This window comes from Triticum aestivum, chromosome 2D (assembly GCF_018294505.1).
Source record: "Triticum aestivum cultivar Chinese Spring chromosome 2D, IWGSC CS RefSeq v2.1, whole genome shotgun sequence".
Taxonomy (NCBI): Eukaryota; Viridiplantae; Streptophyta; class Magnoliopsida; order Poales; family Poaceae; genus Triticum; species Triticum aestivum.
Window position 1 is genome coordinate 630,778,454 of NC_057799.1, and position 11,635 is coordinate 630,790,088.

An 11,635-nucleotide genomic window follows, 5' to 3' on the forward strand; every position below is an offset into this window, starting at 1 on the left:
TCGCACCGGGGCTAGTTGCTTGTTAGTTCAAGTGTACCTTGCCCCAGTTCTGGCCACTTCCCTAAGTGCCATAGATGCAACAGCATTGTTGAACATCGCCACCCTTGGCCAATTGATATTATCGTTGTTTTTGTCTACTCCTGACCGAATCAGGTTAAAATCACCTCCCACCAATAACGGGAGTTGGGCTGCCGAAACCTCCCTCACCTTGGCTTCAAGTTCTCCCAAGAACTCGGCCGAGCGTGAGTGATCTGCTGGGCCATAGACTTGCACAATCACAAGCTCGCGAAGCGACGCTCGCACGCGGATGTTGGCAGCAATGAAGAAGATGCCGACCTCCCAGGTCAGCACCTCGAATGTGGCGCTGCAGAAACCGAGCAACATACCACCCGAATGGCCCGTTGCCGGCTTATGGTGCCAGGCAAAGCGCTCAAGGGGATCGATGGCTAGGATATCATGGTGCCTAAACTCTGCTCTAATCGTTTCCTGGAGCCCGACGATATCGATGGCTTCTTTCCTAATATACTCTTTAAGTTGGGTGCGCCGCCCTGCGTGACCGAAGCCACGGATGTTCCAAAGAAGCGCACGCATCTAGATGACGCGATTGCGCAGGCGCACCCCCCTTGAGGTGATCGCCTTGGCCACACGCCTCACCTTGCCGCAGCGAGGCGAGGGAGGAGCAGCATCCCCTGTTGCTGTCTCCCCTTCGGGCCGGATCGCTAGCGACGTCGAGGGCTCAGCCTCAAGTGCCAGACGATCCGCGTGTTGAGCAGTCGCCGCTGTCAGCGCCGCCTGCGCCATCTCCTTCGCGCGCACCAGTGAGATGAGTTCGCGCATCCCTCCCTCACCCATCGGTTCAACCCCACTCTCTCCCAATACCTCGCTCAAGTGATCATCCGAAAAGGAGTCTAGAATCGTAAAACGAGGCAAGGGATTACCTGAGGTTTCGAGGTTCTTCTGAGCTTGGAGGAGTTGGGCTCGTTGGAGAGACGGAAGATTCCCTTTGGCACCCTTGGCCCGAGCGCTGACCCGCACAGGGGCCACCTGCCCCTCCACCACGGCCTTGGAGCGCTTGGCCTTCGGGAAGGACGTCGTCTTGGTCGCCTCCTGAGCCGGCGGGCCGGGCACAGGCACCGCCAGAGCCATGACCGCCTGGCGCGGCGTCGCCGGCGCTCCTAAGAGCTCCGCTGCACGCCCGGCCTCCACGGTGACCTTGCGGACCGCCACCTTCTTGAGCTGCTTCACCACGCCAAGCTTGTTGCTGCTGCGGCCGCCTTGGGTCGGGGAACGCGAGGAGAGAGGCAACGAGGCTGCTGACGCCACACCCGGGGTGCGGGTATCGTCCTGCGGCTCCCCCATCATGTCCGAAACCACCCCAACCTCCATCCGTGCCGGAGGAGACGTGACGGACCCCAGGTTGGAGCCGTACTGGTTTGGGATCGAGAGCTCCAACTCCACGGACCCCAGACCAGGGGCTGCTCCATCATTGGCCTCTGCACTTGGTCCGCCGCCCCGCCTTTGTCGGTGATGCCCAGCTTCTCCCACGCCGCCGTATCGATGGAGTCATCCTCCATGCTTGCATCAAGGTCCTTGTCGCCTTCACGCCCCGGCCCATCCGGGTCCCGGCCACGGTTGGAGGGAGGGGGGTTGGGGGACGGGAGGGCTGGAGCCGCGAGTTGCTCCGGGGGAAGCTCGGGCTCGATGGAGATGTTGAAGCCTTCGCCGTTGAACCAAATCTGGACCTGGCCACGGAGCTTGCTTGGATTGCGGCAGGCGAAGCGCATGCGGACCGGCCCCGGACGGGTCAAGGACGCCTCCTCGACCAACAGGGGACGGCCGAGCATGGTGGTGGCCGCCATGAGCCGGTCGGAGCGTCGGTGCTTGGGTGGGATGCCGCCCATCTTGACCCACACCTCCGGCATGGCCAGACCCTTGGGCGCGTCGAGAACCGCATCACGTATGTCCACCATGAGGTTGTTGAGGGAGAGGAAGAGCTTGCCGCTCCGCGTAGCCATCCTGAGCATAATGGGATCTGGGAACACCACCAGGAACGCGCCGCCGTGGATAGGAGAAATCTGCCAGTCCCAGTCTCCCTCAAAGAGGTGTGGCAGCTCCACTTCGAGGATCTCTTGCGTGAGCGCACCAGAGGGCATGGAGAGCACCGCCGAGTTGTCCCCCCTCAGAACCTGCGGCTCCTCCGCCGTCTCTTCCGGGAACTGGAGGCAGAAGAAACCCTCTCCAGATATGGCGTGGCCCATAGTTTGGAGGAGTAGGGGCTTGCCACGGGTCGGACACTGCGCCGAAGTGTGCCCCTCCTTGGTGCATACCACGCACAGTGGCTTGAAAGTGCAGAGGTTCTGGAAGTGACCCGCACGACCGCATTTGAAGCACTCCGGGCCGTCGGCTTCTTCGATGGGGATCGGCTCCTCCTCCGTGCCCTTGGACGAGCCCGGTGCCGCAGATCTGGGCGGGAGGGGCGGTTTGGGAGCCGCCGCCCCAGCAGGCTTGAACTTCTGCTTCTTCACAGAGGGGTCGCCGACGCGGTCGCCACCCGCGGCGGACTGCTGCCCCTTGCGCTTGAGCTCGAGGCCGCGCTTCTTGTACTCTTCCTTCTTCTTCTTCTTACGCTCCTGCTCCTTGATCCACCAGGCGGGCGGCGGACCCCAGCCGCGCTCGTCGTCGGCCCGCCCAATGTTGCGATCCCGTGGCGGCTCCATGGGCGGCTTCTCCCCCCGGCGGTCTTGCTTGGAGCCCATCGCCACCACCTCCGGGAAGGATCTCACCAGAGGAGGTGGGGAGGGAGCGGGTGAGGGATTGGGAGAGAGGAAGCGGGCGGAGTGGCCAAAGCGCCGCACTTCCGAAATGGAGGCCGGAAAACCTAACGCGGTGTTTAGGGTTCCACGGGGAAGCCAAAGCCATTTATATGGCTGCGCAGAGCGGGTGGACCTGGGCTGGGCCTCCACCATTGGGCCAGGCTGTGACCTGAGGGCCAGCGGGGCTCCCTGCACCACTGGCTCGACCCTAGGCTGGGCCACCGCACACACAAGTCCCGCACTTGGGCTACAGACGTCCCGATGGGCCAGGCCCACCAGCGCCCCGGGCACATCGTCCCCAGCCCTAGCCGGCGTTCCGCCCGGATCCGCCGCCGCCGCCGCCGTGGCCGCGGGGGCCGCCCGCACCGAGCAGCGCAGCGGCTGCGCTGGCTGCAGGAGCAGCCCCGCTGCGGGCGCGTCAGGGCTACCTCGACCCTCGCCCCGCAGAGATGCACGCGGCGCCCTGCCCCCTGGCAGTGCGGTCCGCCTTGGGCCATGACCTCCGGGCGCAAAAGCGCGCCGGCGTCCGGCCTTGAAGGAGCCCCCGAGCTCCTCCGCGCGCGACACGAAGTCGCCAAAGGAGCAGGGCACACGGCCGCCCTCCCCTGACCCCGCCTCGCCACGCGACTCCACCTCCTCGTCGTCGTCCGAAACCTCATCTGCCAGAACCCAGAAACGACTCCCCGGCCGCATGGCCGCGCCCGGAGCAGGCGCGACCGCCCGCCTGGCTGCCGGCGAGGCAGCCGCCGACCAGCCTCCCTCCAAGGCCTGGGCAGAGCCGTCGGGAGCTAGGCCAGGCGCGGGTTCGCCGCCGTCGGCGCCTGGGGCGCCCGCAGTCGCCTCCGCAGTCGCCTTCGACTTATCCATCCGTCCGATCAGCGATGGAATGCTGACCTCAATTTAGAAAAGAAAAGAAAAATCAGTAACTTGTCAGCCTGGTTCTGATGTTGTTCAACCAAGGCTACACACTTGAGGCTTCCACACGCACCTTTCCCTGATCCCTCCTGTAGACATCGGACCAAATGGCCGGTTTGTCTGCATCAACGAATCCTGGGTTTCAGGCTTATCATATATGTCCTGTTGCCCGGGCAATTCTCTACTTCTTAATTATCCATATACTGTTTGCAGCTCAAGCTATCCTCCGGCATCCATTCTGGTCAAAGTCGATGGGCTGACGGATGGAGACCCAGGGGCAGTGGGGAAGGCTCCGGCGATGCGTGGCGCCGAAGCGAATTAAGCTCGCTCGGTCGCGTGGTGGGGAGCTGTAGCTAGCCCGCCCGCGCGTCGACTGGGGCTGCAGCTAACCCGGCTGGCTCGCTCGCTCGGTTGGGTGGAAGTGGAATGGGTGCAACGCACTCATCATTTGCCTGGCCATCCATGCACACTCACCCTCCTTACCGCCTCGGCACCACTACTACCTGTTTTTTTAAGAGAAACTTCCGATCTATTCATAGTCAATCATGGCAATAGAAAGAACACCAGAGATAATAAAAATTACAACCAGGTCCGTGCACCACCTAGCGATGATTACAAGCACGGGAACGAGCTGAAGACGCGCCGCTGTCATTGCCCTTACCTCATCGGAGCCAGGCAAACCCTGTTGTAGTAGACTAGTAGGCAATCGGAAAGTCATCGTGCTAAGGCACCATAATACGAGTGCACCAGAGCAACAACCATGGCCGATGAAGGAAGTCGTGGATCGAAAGGATCAAACTTGTTATTAACACTCAAACGAAGAATGGATCCAAACAGATCCACCGAGGACCAGAATTGACCAAATCCCGCGAGATCCGACATATACACACCTCACACGACCTCGAACGACACTAGACGCACCATCGGGACGAGGATAGAACATGGGAGACATTATTCCTACTAAGGGACATCGCCACCACCACACATCCCAACCAAAGACGCTGAAGCTAACAAGAACGAACGCGAGGTCCCTCCCGCTGGCGAGAGGCCGAGGTCCTCTGCACTCACATGGCCCAAAGATCATCAGAGATGGGACGGACCGGCGGTGGCGCCGACGGGAGGAGGAAAGCCTAAGCTCGATTACATCTAGAGTTCCATGTGTACATGAACAATGTTGATGGATTTCTCCCCCAAAGTGCATATGCATGGTGGCCGAGCTTCACGGATCCCTTTCTTTTCCAGTGAAAATACTATTTCCACGCCTAAATAAAATCTGAAAAAGCTATACACATAAGCTTATATATTTGCTACTGCTGTGGTTTCAATAGAACAATAGTTGGTGGGCACGTTGAGAAAACATGAGAAATCGCTAGATTTCAACGTAACAAGATAGTTAGTATCAGCATACTGGAAGATGTTAATGAGCCAGCTACAAGCCTAAACACTGGGTCACCGTAGATTTGATCGAGGTTTCCCGTCCATTATTTTTTTCTTTTAAATCGGTTTCCCATCCCTAGTTAATCAAGCTAGCTAGGTCGGTTGGCGATGTACGTATAAAAAAACAAAAGCTAGGTCGGTTGCCCTGTTGTGTTCAAACCGCGCGTCCGATCGTACGTGATCTGTCTTGTTTTGTACCTGCTATATAAACCTTTTGTGTCCAGCTCGATTTCCTTCGGTTTCATCGAGTTCCGCCGCCGCTTAGCAGTCGTCGATCGATCTTGGTTTCGACGATGAGCGGACAACCTGCTCCGCCGCTGGAATCCGCAGACATTATCCGGGAGATCCTGCTCAAGCTGACCACCAAGGACGTGACCCGCTGCCGCTGCGTCTGCAGGCTCTGGTGCAATGTCGTCGCCGACCCCACCTTCGGCAGACTCCACGCCGAGGCCGAGGTCGCCGACCACGTCCCCGCCCCGCCGGAGGCCTTGCTCGTCATGGAGAGCCGCGAGCACGGCAGGTCCGACGAGGCCAGCTTCTTCTGCGTCTCCTCGTCCAAGACCACGCCCATGCCTCGCCGCGTCGCCATCCCCAGCGGCTACAGCCTCTCCAACGTCTGCAACGGCCTCCTATGCTTCGCCCTCGACTCCATCTCCGATGCGCCGGCGTTCATCAGCAACCCTGTCACCGGCGAGACGGCAACACTCGCCAAGGCGCCTCCCTTCAGGATCTGGGAGCGGGACCCAAAATCTATCATCACTTCGCCTTGGGGTTCAGCCCTTCCACCAAGGAGCACAAGCTGTTCCGCTTCTCCTCCTTGGCACCATACGATTGTACTATCTTAGAACCCGATCAAAATCAACCAGTGTGTGTGCACCTTAGGCGGTGGCGCTGGTAGGTGGCTCGAGTGGCGCCAAGGATCGTGCATTTTCGGCTCCTCCCTGGCGCGCACCTTGCCCCCGGTGCTCGTCGACGGTAAGCTATACTTGGTGACCGAAGGCCGTCCTAGCGGGATCCTGGTGGTCGACGTGGCGACCGAGAAGCACCGCATATACCCTCTCCCAGTGAGGGGCAACCTGGAACATGATCCATTGGATCTGTTGGTGAAGGCCTTCGAGATGAGCGGGCGGTTATGCCTCGCCGTAAAAGTGCCCGGCTTCCCTCCGACTCTCCAGTTATGGGTTATGTCTCTGCCAACGCAGGACCAGTGGGCCGACAGTGACGACAACAAGTTGTGCTGGGATTTGCACTACAGCTTCACCGCATACTACACCAACAATAAGGTACCGACTAGCGTTTGGTTTGACAATGGCGAGAGGACGTTGTGCGTCAGGCAAGGGGATGTCTTGTTCAAGCATGGCATGAGAGGAGCCGTCTCCATATTCTGATTGTCCAGAATGCGGCCAGCGACTCGAGCTGCCGCCAACACCGTCGAACTACAAATGGAACATTTTGGGGGGTTATCGCCCCAGCTTGCTCTCACCTCTCTCCTTGGTGACGCCACCATCAGTTTCGTACGCGGGTGCAGTGAAACAACCATTCGAGCACAAATTGTTGCTTGCACTGTGCCGACAAGAATGACAACATACTCAAATTTTGCGGCAACCATCAAAACATTTTTAAACGAGGTCAAGGGGGAAGTTCTCTCTCCCTTAACTTTTCGTAGTTATTAGATGAGTTAAGTGAAAACATGAGGCAATTGCCATTGCTCTATGAGTCTCTCTCAGCATCAACACATCTCTTCGGCACAGGGCCGAACTCGCCATGAACATTACTAGTTACATTATTGCCACTTTTAGCTTTCCTATTGGTAGTAGTATATTGTTTTAGCCATTCTCTATTAGTGGAGCTCATGGGGGAATTGTCTTTCCCTTTTAGATGTATACATGGGTTGGAAATGTTGTGAAATGACAATGATAACCAGTTGCCCTTTCATCTTGTTGCGGTCGATCATCTTTTGTCGCTAATCTTATTTTCAAAGAAGATTAGCTTGTGGGTTAGTTAAGGAAAATTTGCCCGTCCACGAGACCTAATATATTTTTGCTGAATTTCAAACTTATGAAGGCATTTAGTATCAGTGTATTGAAAGATGTTTCTATCTACTTATCAAGAATATATTTAAATAGGCTATCAAGCCAGCTCGAAGCCCAAATAAAGCATGGTGCGTACTTATCGACATGGCGCATTTAGCAAATTTATCATCGAAGCATTTTCCAAACAGTGGTCAGCATCAGCACCAAAATTTCGCTGGATTCAGGTGACCATGAAGCTAACTAGCTTAGTTTCGTTCATATCTTATCTCCCAGTGTCAGCCACCAATGAAATTCCATCCATTTGCTCCTCTGTTTTGAGTAAAGTCGGGTCTTCAGGTTTCTGTCCAGATTCCATGCACCCACGGTTTTCTTTGTCTGAATCTTGCAATTCTGGTTTTCAGAGCTGACCGGGCCAATATCCGGCACCAAATTGCCACCTTGCTGGCATTCCAAACCGGCTTAGCTAAACAAAAAATGGTATGGTCTTTCGTGACACAACAGATTCATGTGCCACTTTTTGGTACTCTGGGACACGTGCATGGCGATGACAAGAAACATCCTTAGCACACAATCCGCCTGATTGACAAGAGGAAAAAGGGAACCTTGGCTGTCAGATTGCGATGTTTAACTGAATTTCTGCCTGTGTGCAGTGCATTGCATTGTGCATAGAAGCAGAACCCTCAGGTTGCGTGAATTGCTGTTCCCTGCCCACTTCGATTTGGCAAATACAGTTTCCTGTGCTGGGCCCTGGCCGTTGGTTCGATAGCTGCAACGCTGAATCACTCCCGTCGGTCGTCTGTCACAGTTCATCAGGCCTTGTCAGTTGGCGTGTAGTATGTGGCCATGGCCTCATTTCATCAGGGGGGAGCTTAATTTTGGTGCCAAGAAACATTTTCTGCTCTTGTTAGCTTTTCTGAGACGCTGGCCCTTTCTGTTCACTCTTTTCCGAAGACGGCAGGGGAGTGACGACCTCAATTTTGAAAAACAAAATCAGTAACTTGTCAGCCTGGTTCTGATGTACTCAACCAAGGTTACACACTTGAGGCTTCCACACGCACGCACCTTCCCCTGATTCCCTCCTGTAGACATCAGACGAATGGCCGGTTTGTCTGCATCAGCGAACCCTGAACTTCAGGCCAATAATAATCTATTTATTGTTGCTAATGCAGGCTCATTATCCATATGTTGTTTGCTGCTGAAGCTACCCCCCAGCCTCCATTCAGGTCAAAGTCGATGGGCGAAAGGGTGGAGAGGTACAGGCCAGGGGGGAAGGCTCCGGCGCCCCACGTTTCCGGCGATGCGTGGCGCCGAAGCGAATTAATAAGCTTCCTCAGTCTCGTGGTGGGGCTGCAGCTATCGCTTAGCAGTAGCCCGCCCGCGCGTCGACTGGGGCTGCAGCTGCACCCGGCTAGCTTGTGATGGTCGCAGCCACCGGGACAGCAAGTCTGCGTCATGCGTAGTGGGCGCGTCCGGCCTCCGGCCTCCGGGACACACGACACGAGCAGCTAACCTGGCGCCGGCGGGCAGTGGCACATGAGAAGCACCACCAGACCAGGCGGTTGGCGTACTTGGGTTGCGCCTGACTGCTCTGCCCGGCAAAGGAAGCGACGTGCTCCCCTCCGCCTCCGGTGTGCCGTTGCTGCCCCCGGCTGGCTCGGTCAGCTGGGTGGATTGGAATGGCGTTCACGGTAAGCACCAGCGAAGGGACGTTCCGAGGTGAGAAATGATTAGAGCGTATGGCAAAATGCATCATGTTTACCACGCTGGTGTCGACACATGATCCATCTACTACCTAGTAGTAGTAGCTACACGGATATCTATATGCTACTGCTTTGATCGTGTGGTGCAACGCACTCATCATTTGCCTGGCCATCCTTGCACACTCACCCTACTTACCGCCTCGGTACCATTGCTATTTATTTATTTATTTAGCGCGGGAGAAACTTCCTATCTATTCATAGTCAATTATGACACTACAAAGAACATCAGAGGTAACAAAAATTACAACCAGGTCCGTGGAACACCTAGCGATGATTACATGCACTGGAACGAGCTGAAGACGTGCCGCCGTCATCGCCCCACCCTCATCGGAGCCAGGCAAACCCTGTTGTAGTAGACAGTCGGGAAGTCATCGTGCTAAGGCATCATAGGATCAGCGCACCAGAGTAGCAACCATGGCCGATGAAGAAAGTCGTAGATCGGAAGGATCAAACTTGTTATTAACACCCAGACGGAGACTGGATCCAAACAGATCCACCGAACACCAGCACATACCAAATCCCGCGAGATCCGACAGAGACACACCTCGCGCGACATCCAATGACACTAGACGCACCATTAGGGCAAGGACGAAACATGGGAGATCTTATTCCTACTGAGGGACATCACCACTACCACACAGTCCCAACCAAGACGCTGAAACTAACAAGAACGAAAGCGAGGTTCCTCCCGATGGCGAGAGGCCGAGGACCTTCACGCCTACATGGCCCAAAGGCCATCAGAGATGGAGTGGACTAGCGGCGGCGCCGACAGGGGGAGGAGGAAAGACTAAAGTCTTTTCTTGTGGAGAAGGAAAGAGGACGTGGCTTGCCGCGATACCACTACTACTTGACACCAGTAAATTATACCTGCAATTCAGATAATCAAGTTACATCTAGAGTTTGGCATATTGTTATAATAGACAAATGAAAAATTTGAGGCATATGGCAAAATGTAAAACTAGGATAAAATGTGAGTCCTTTACCGTAAAAAATCTCTAAAATATATCGAGTATGTTTTGTCTAGGTGTGTTTTAAAGTATAGCACATAGCAATTTTTAATATAAAAGTAATAAGTAGCTACTGCTCTATTTATATTACTCAAGGAGTACTACGGCGAGCCGTAGATTACAAGCGAAACATATAAATTACATACAAGAAGATAGCATCCTTGTCACACTGCCTACCAATCTATGTGACAAAAGGTCAATGTCCTCGATGATGAGCTTCAACATCGTAATGGAGTGAAGGTCCTGATCTCTCTGAATGTTTTAGCATTCCTAGCATCCCAAAATTTTCAAAGGATAAATAGGAGAACAAAATGACATGAAGAGAGGTCAAATTGTTGTGTGTGTGTGTGGGGGGGGGGGGGGGGGGGGGGACACCGAGTCATTGCGAAATTCCATCGGAGAGGGGGCATGGTGATGAATAGGTGATCCGAATCTCAATCTCCGGCGAGCTGGCACATCAAGGGCAATCGTGGTTGGGAATGATGTGTTTGTGCGCAAGAGTAGCCATGGAAACACCTTGATCTTGTTAGGAACATGCAAACCCCAATTATTTGCAACATTTTGGTCCACCTTCATAGGCCCTTCGAGTGGAGAAGGTGTGACCCCTGATGAGGAGATGAGAATCCATCTCCGCCAAAGGCGTAAAGGTCGGCAACACAGACATAAGTGAGGCCATTCTAGAAGAGTCTAGAACAAAACCTAAGTAAAGAAGTTAGGAGAGTCTAAGAATAAGTCTAGAACAAAGTAAAAGTGTGTTTTAATTTTTTTAATATAAAATGACCATGGGGTTTAAGCCCAACCGTTGAATACTAGTACCGGTGGCAGAATCTGGTGTGGTAAAAAGAATATCCAGCGATCATCAACACTCGGATCTGCCACCTCTCTACCCTCTGATTGACTTCATCCAACGGTTGTTATTTAAAGCTATTCGTACGCTATATAGAGGTATAGATTTGACGCGTGACAGAAACTCGGTCATATCACATATGTAAACGAAGGGTGGTTGAGTGCAAGTTTGAGCTGAAAATTATATGTGTACCTACAATGAGACGCACGTGGAAAAGCACGAGCCCAAGATCGTGTGCCTGAGTTCTCAACAAGCAAAAAAAAAGAGCTTGTGTGCCGAGACCAATCAAATGTCACGAAAAAGATGAAAGCGCTATCATATCACCAGATAAGAACTAATCAGTGGTCTTAATCTAGTTAATAGTGTCATAAATATCTCTGTATCACTCTTTGCAGAATTTTTTTCTTCTGAATCATAGTTCACACGTGCAAATTCGCAGGGGCACCCACCTGCCAAGCCCTGCCCCCCCCGCTCGATTTACCTCGCGATTCACGAAATAGTTGAATCCCACACGCTGGCACAGTAAAAAAAATAAAAACCCTAAAAAAATTTAAGTTTCAACGATGAAACTTACGATTTTTGCATCTAAAATTGCCAAGTTTCAACAAGTTTCAGAGATATAATTTTAAGAATTTTTTTCCATAGGTCATAGACAGAAAATAATTGATTTTTATCAGTCGCTCGTACTAAGTTGAACATTGAAACTTAATATATGTTTTCAAAAGTCATCAAAATATATTCAAAATGGATAGTATTTAAAAGCACTGGTCGCGAGAAACACAAATATGAAAACAAAACTTAATTTGAAAATTTTATTTAAAAG